We start from the raw sequence: 8,172 nt of genomic DNA, 5'->3' as shown, positions 1-8,172 counted from the left end.
CATGGGGGATGTGAAACCCTAATGGCTTGATCTTTGGGATAGGAATTCAACAAGGTTCCATCATGGTACTCCTCAAGAGTCTCAAACCCTAATTTCTTGAGGATTTGGTTCTAAGGCTTGATGGATGTTCTTTAGGCCTTATCTGGACTTCTAAACCCTAGTTGGGGGTACATATGTTGAAGGCTTGATTGGGAAGCATCCTAACCCATCCAAAGGCCTTGATTGAAGGATATGTTATTGAAACCCTAATATTAGAGGCTAGAAGGTTTATGCTAGTAAATTTTGACTTGGGACCTTGGTTTGACTGAAACCCTAGCCCAATAGGGAAAGGCTTTTGCCCAACTTCTTGTCAATTAGATCCATACATCTTCCTGGTTCTTTCAAGATCATGTCTCCTATTCATATAGTGTGAATCACTAGTCATTGGTTCTTGGATTCATGCTTGCATCAATACATTGATCCTTTGGGTTTTGGTTTGCTTTTGATCCATCAAGGCTCTTAAACCATTTCTAGATCATCATTATGGGTCCATCCATGTTTAATCAGGGTTCATGTCCACCCACACAATTCCATACAAGAAAACCCTAGTTTGATATCTACAATTGACTTTGGCCAACTGTTGACTTTTTGGTCAACTAGTTGACCAAAGTCAACCTTTTTCCATAAGCCATTTTCAAGCCATACATCTTTAATCCATATCCATTTCAAAGGTTGTAATTCATTCTAAACCTTGATCCTCTTTAACTATATTCATTGTATTTTCCATTCAACATCCAACCTTCATATCTATTATCAAACTAAAGTCCTTTTCTTTCACACAATTTCATCATAAGCCTTGAATCAACCAATTTCCAAATGTTCAAAGTGTCATACCATTTACAAATTCAATACAACTATCCTACAGATGTCATGCCATAAAATCATTCAATTCATTCACAAACCAATCCTAACTTTCATATTACAATCTTTACTTCCATTTAAAAATTGAAACCATGAACAAAAATCAAGTTATACCCCATTACATCCTAGACAATTCAAGACCACTCACCTTAACATAGGATTGTCATTATCATAACTAACATACACCAAATATATCTATACATAATCAAAAGTTTCAAAATATAACATGCATTCATTAATCTTCCTTACAATCCATTTTGTCAAGTACAAATCCAAACATTCATAACCTTCCATACAAAATCAAGATTCCATAAACCATTCAGATACCCATTTATAAGTTAAAATATTTTTCATATCATTATGAATCAATACATAATCCATCTACATTTTCTAACATCCATACAATTTACAAGCATTTCAAAAAACCACTCCAATAATGAAACATCCTAAGTTCCTTCTAAGCCAACCACCCTAACAAAATCCTTACTAACATCAAAGTGTTCCAATACATATAGGTTCAAAATTGAGGGGATTTCTTCAAGGGGTGTTACACCATTATACCAAGATACAAAGCAAGTTATAAACCTAAAAACTTGGCCAAGACAGAATGTTAAAGGCCATAAAAGATCCATGCCACCACTCTGCACTATCATAAAAGTCAGTACATGGAAAGCTGATGAGATGATGACAATCTCCAACAAATCCTGCATGTTCAAGTGACATCAAGGCTCCAGTTGAGATTGTGTCCACAAGGATGATGTGAACCTGATTTTTTAGTACCTTCACCAAGAATGAATTCATCATTTTGCTCTGTAGTGGATGAAAGCTCATGTTAAAATGACTTATCCTCTAGCAGCAACAACAGTTCATCAATACTAGACCTACAAGGCAATAGACATCAACAAGATACATCATCCAGTATTAAATTTCATATTCATGCCAACATCGATCCATAATAGTATGCACCAAAACCAAAGAAAAATAGAAAGTCAAACAAAATTGCAGACATGTTAGCATTGCAGATTAAATATCATTCATAGTAGACCAGGGAGAATGCAGCCACAAGCAAGGAAAACAATTGGCATGAATGTCATTATCATCCTGCATCCAATCCTGGAACCAGTCACAACCATACCATAACAAGGCCAAGCAACATAGATGCTTCTAATCAGTAGACATCAGCTCAAAATGCTAACAATGGATAGCATCGAGCATAGCATGTAAGTCAACTCATGACACATACCAAGCAGTGCAACACACATGGAAAGAAAGAAGTGAAATGTATACACCATACACTTGTTTTTAAAACAGAATGCACCATTTGAAAGTTCTTCCATAACTACCATATACCCTGCATTTGCAAATAGAATTAGGATACCTTTCAAGTTCATTTAATAGTACCAAATTTGAGACCATGATAAGTTATCAGAGGCAATACACACCAGAGCAAACCCGTCCTATCAACTAAATCGAATTTCCTAACTTATCACCCTAAGAGAATTGCTAATTTCTAACTAACTTGAAATTTGGAGTGAATGTGAATTTGAATTTCAAAACTGAATCACACAAAATCGATAAATACTCCCCATCACTAAATCATTTGGATTGATGTCAGAACATCTGCATCATCCTCAATCTCTCAACTATCACTCTCTTCACAACCTGGCGATTTCTCTCTGCAACTTATGCTTCTCACAAACCACGGGCTCTCTCTCAAAGTACCATCTCAAGCACATGTTTCAAAAGAAGAAGAAGGATCTTTAGAAGAGGAAGAATCAGAAAGAAGAAGAAGAAGCTAAGAGAAGGAACATACCGGATTTCAAGTGAGTTTCCATTGCTGCTTCATCCTCTCTGATCTCACACTTCGTCGGAGCAATTCTAGCTTCGGATGTAGGTTCATCGTCACCACTCCATTCATTTAGGTCATCATGTTGTAGCTTGCATCAAGGCGATTCAAATCCCTAATAGTTAGGGCTCTGAATCTTGCTCTTATCCATGTATTTTGCGTAGGAACTTCTAGGATTCTTGGATATTTCGGCTCGATTATAGGTTTAAAGGGAGAATCAAGGAAAAGTAAGGGTAGTTTCTTGATGAGGAGGCCAAGGTGGTCATGATGAGGTTTGAGATTCCATTTCTAGTTACCATTGCCACCGTAAATGACTTCCGACACGGTGGTCCACGAAGGATGTTGATCTGAGCTGAATCTGGTGCACATTTTATCTTTTATTCAAATTCAATTCTAAACGCACGTGCTTAATGGTCTTATCTTGCATCCATGGCTTTGCTTCAGATGGGCCAACATTGTGGGCCAAACAAGCTTTCACTCATCATCATCCCAACTTGCTTCACATACCCCCATCCTGTGTGGACCTTTTTTATTTGCAGGAAGAAGACTTTCGTTGGGCTTAAGGCCCAACCGCTGATTGCACACCATTTTTGGTTCTGCACCCCAGTAGTTTAATCATCATTTAGTTTTAATTTTTTAGCTTAATTAAGTTTAATCTTGGTTAGCTCTTGTTAATCAGTTTTTTAGTTTAATCAAGTTTTAGAATTTAGTTAGAATTCTAAATAATTAGGTTTTGAAATTGATTAGAATAGATTTTAGAACTTGATTAATTTTTAAGTTTTAGTTAGGATATTAATTTGGTTCCTAATTGAATATTCATGTGAATTGACCCTTTTACCCTTAGGGCTTATTTTGTCTTAGAAATGCATGTTTCCTTTAGGATTAGGATTGGCTTAGAATAATTATATAATTTTAATCCAGTTGTTTTTTTCATGAAGTATCTGATTAGTATGACTTTAATTGTGGCATGCTCCCTTAGGAATAGTATGATTAGGTTAACCATACATTTTCAAGTTAATTCAAACTCTTGATTCAAGTTGATCAAAAGAAATTTTGATTAACTAAATCCTTTGATCATGTATAATTCCACAGTCTATTCAAGTGATCAAAAGTCCCTTGATCACTTGATAAGACTCTTTCTGTAAGTTGTGGATCTCAAGGCCTCAAGTCCAGACTCTCATTCAAGGCATCCCAGTCATATAAAGCAGTGGACTATACAACACATATCAAAGGTGTTTCTTCAAAAGATTGTCAATCAAGATCAAATTGTGTGACATGAGCCTTAAGAAATAGGGAATGAATGAGAGTGGAGAATTCCATTAACTCATTATGAATATCTTTGGGTACGAGACGAATGACCCAGTTTCTCATTGTATTCATCTTTATTCATAGACTTTAGCACAGTTCAAATCATATGATTGTCAAGTCTCTCCCTTCAAAACAACAATGTAACAAGCAGAGGTCTTCATCAATAACTTATCAATCCTGATTCAAGTTGTATGCCATGATCCTTAAGTAACAAACAATAATGATAGTGGAGAATTCATATCCTTGTCTAGGATATCCTTGGGTACCGGATGAATGACCCAGTTGCTCAAGGTATTCGTCTTTGTTTATAGACTTTAGTGCAATTGGAATTGAATGATTGATAAGGAATTCATCATTACAAGAAGCAAAAAAGATTCTTCTCCAATAACTTAAAAGTTATGATGAGAATCACATGCCACGAGTCTTAAGTAGTAAAGAATGAACGAGAGTGGAGAATTCTATTAACTCATTCTGAATATCTTTGGGTACGAGACGAATGACCCAGTTGCTCATCGTATTCACCTTTACTCATAGACTTTAGTGTGCTTCATATCCAATGACTTCCAAGTCTTCTTCATCTTCCATTATCATATATCATTTCTCTTTCCTTATTAATCTCTTGATGTCAACCCTAGTGGGCTGAACTACGAAACATTGCACGGTGAGAACACGTAGGCACGAGAATTCAGATTCTCCGTGAGCTACCTTATTTAATAATCTTATTTTATTCATATGTATTCATTCATAAATCAATACCATCTTTTTGAGATCAAATATCACTTTTCCTTGGACACCATGCACATCCTTTTAGGACGATATAGTGGCAGTCCACCTTGTGAACCAAAAGTTGTTTGGCTCGTACCCAAACATTGTATTCCTTCTTTTTTTGGCAAAGACGTTAGTTTACTCTTCGGTTCAAAGTCTATTTCCTTCTTGGATCCAAGATACCATTCTTCTTTGATCTCAAATTTATTTATTCCCCAGCAAGTGATACATTTTTCCATGTACTAACAGTACTGCAGCCAATCCTTGATGTGGTGTTTATCTTATGAGTTCATGTTGCTTAGATAAATATCTCTCCCTTTGTTCCCATTGCAGTTAACCTTTGAAATTGGGTTTGTCTTGTGAGTCCCTATTGCTTAGAGAAATACATTTTTGTTACCATTAATTTGGTACGAGTTACTCTTCATCACTTCCTTATCTCTCTTTGTTATCGTGGTTCCACGAACTACGAATGCTCTGACTTTCTCATTGTTATCGTGGTTCCACGAACTACGAATGCTCTGACTTTCTCATTGCACAGTAAGAATATGTAGGCACGGGGATGTGAATCCTTGTCGAGCACATTTCTAATTACATCACCTGCCTTAAGGAATTTCCCACTCATCTCCATGATACATTCATATCTACCTCCACTCACTTCATGTGATATACTGTTCTCTTTGATCTAAATATAGTATCTCTTTGAGCTCTATCTTGTGTCATCTTATGAACCAATAGTTATTTGTCTCGTACACAAACACTTAATTCTCTTCGTTTTTTGATATACCATATAATGGTAGGCGCTTCCGGCTAGCCCACATATTGGTCAACTCCAATTTTACTCTTGGGTTCAGATTTAGTCCCTTTTTGGAGTTCAAATCACATTATCCTTTGGTTCAGACCATACTTGTTATCACTTTTTTTCACCTCCCACCACTAGTTCCATGAACTATGAAGCTATGAATTCCTTATTGCACTATAAGGATACGTAGGCATGGGGGCCCTAATCCTCACCGAGCGCTCTATTTATTCTATTATTTCCCTTTACCCTTTCACGAGTGATGTTTAGTTATGACACCCATTCGAGCAAGAACAATCAAAATGGTTTCTGTTGAGTATAACGGATGTAAGGGGTGATAATACCTTCCCATTGCATAACCGACTTCCTTACCCAAATTCTCTTTCCCCAGGTTTTATCGATGTTTTCCCTTTGCTTCGGGAATAAATAAAGTTCGATGGCGACTTTGTTATATGTTCGAGAGTGTGATACGTCCAGATATATTTCCACTAGCTTCAACCAGCAAGAAGCGTTCCATAAAATCACCATATTTGTTGAATATCTCTTATTTCCTCCTCAATCAAAGAGTGAGGGGCATGGGAACCTCAGTAGAATCCTCCCTTTCAATATCATCTGATAAAAGGGATTCAAAGGAGTCAAATGAAGAAGCTTCTTCATCAAGGGGATTCCCATATGCCCTTTCTCAATCATAAATGTCAGATAGGAACATAACTTCTGAATCCATGTGATCATGAGCAATGGGGAGATGTGAATCAAGAGATGCCCACATTCCATATTCAAAGAAGCATCTCTGTCATAATCACTCACTAGGTTAACAATATATCGCTCATATTTGTTGTTAAATGGGAAATGCTGAAAGAAAAAGCTTGAGTGGAGAGGCGTACCTAGTTGTGTGAAGTTGATGAAGTAGAGTTAGTGAAGAAGGGGGGAGACATTTATCATAGAACTATTATCACTCCAGTTAAGTCTCTTAGAAACTAAAAGACGAAAGTGATTTCTAATAGAGTGGAGAGTAATAAAATTGAAGGCCAAGGATTGTGAAAGATTTTTTAGCGCTCAATTCCTCTAATTTATATGTGAATATAGTTGAATGGTCTAGATTTGCAGTAAAAAGGATTGGGAAAACAACTGCTAGATTCCCATTTTGGAATACATGCAAACTCGAGGGCATTTGTGCACACTATAAGTTGTGTAATGCCTTAACTTGTCACATCAACCCACGTGTCAGGAAGCAATGAAATGTTTCAATGATGAAAATACATTAAATGTGTTTGTTCCCCACTACATCTTTAAATAACTCTAAGCATTTTAGTTCTAGCTCACATCAGACAACCTCCTAGAGGCCGGCCGAAATCATTAAAGTCTTCCCTGACTCTCCCAATACCCGATAAAGCTTTGGGTAAGGCCTAAATAGATGAGGCCTAATTCATCTCATATTCACTCTACTTGGCCTAAGGTATAAAAGTTGGCTCAAACGAAAAGCAAGGTACATTCTCTGATCTCTACTTTTCACTATACCCATCTTGAATCTTGAACTGACTTAGACGTTGGAGTGTCAATCTTATAAGTTCATCCCGTGTTGTCGTACCAGAGGTTAGCACCACTGGTTTAAGATCATTAGTTTCTCAACTGCATTCAATTATGGTTCCTAAATGGAACGGTAATATATTATAAAAAGTTGATTGGGCCTATTTAAAAAATCCAAATAATTTGGATGAGTGTAAGTGCTTTTAGTTATGTTTTTCACACTTTTTTCATTGGATTAGATAGACGTGATATTTTTGTTGCTTAAATTTTTGTGTAAGTTTCTCTTTCAAGCAATGCAAAATGTATGTTGTTTAACATTAAAAAATTATAAAATTTTGATAATTGGTAGGGTCAAATATAAATTGATATGGTTAAATAAAGATTTTTTTTAAATCATCAATGGAATAGAATTGGTTAAGGTTTCTTATATTTTTCTTAAATATAATGTGGAAGTTTGACCCCATAAAATGTAGATGAAGTAATCAAAATTTGTTCTCCCATTCAAGATTCTCATAGGTATCGATATCCAATATTATAGATGTGTCTTTCCTTAATCGAGATTATGGGATATTTCTAGTTGTGTTGGGCCTAAGGCCTCTATAGAAATAGAAACCACCCAAGGAATGGGTGGTTCACCTCTCCTACGACTTCTTCTATGTTGCTATGGGATGAGAGCATATCCTCACTAACTCCCGTGCTAGGAAAATTATCCTAAAGGAAGGCATGATATCCAATAAAAGGGAGACATATCTAATACATATTCATTTGATATAATAAAGGCCATCTGGGAACCCTCGGATTATCGCTTAAGACCTCTACACAAATATACTGATACACAATCCCTTAAGCATGATGGCTTGGGAAAGGGTTGAGTGATTTATTCTATTCTTCCTATATAGACTTTATATAACATTCATAAGTAAGACATTTTTCAAGTTGACTTTTTATACAAAACGTTTATGGAATCCTTTAGACAATACACTAGTTGAGTCCCTCAAGCGAGAAATTAGTCGAGTCCCTCAAATGGAAT

General features: G+C 36.1%; 1 long non-coding RNA gene across 1 annotated transcript; it reads right to left on the bottom strand.

The window, feature by feature from the left end:
• Nucleotides 1-1,230: 1,230 nt before the first annotated feature.
• LOC127085308 (uncharacterized) lies at nt 1,231-3,184 on the bottom strand. The gene is made up of 2 exons (XR_007789081.1): nt 2,714-3,184; nt 1,231-1,781 (listed from the first exon to the last, which is right to left on the bottom strand). It is a non-coding gene; the product is annotated as an uncharacterized LOC127085308 (long non-coding RNA).
• Between the last annotated feature and the right edge of the window lie 4,988 nt (nt 3,185-8,172).

This window comes from Lathyrus oleraceus, chromosome 5, assembly GCF_024323335.1.
Source record: "Lathyrus oleraceus cultivar Zhongwan6 chromosome 5, CAAS_Psat_ZW6_1.0, whole genome shotgun sequence".
Taxonomy (NCBI): Eukaryota; Viridiplantae; Streptophyta; class Magnoliopsida; order Fabales; family Fabaceae; genus Lathyrus; species Lathyrus oleraceus.
The sequence above is the reverse complement of the archived record's forward strand: the minus strand, read 5'-3'. Positions and strand labels throughout refer to the sequence as shown.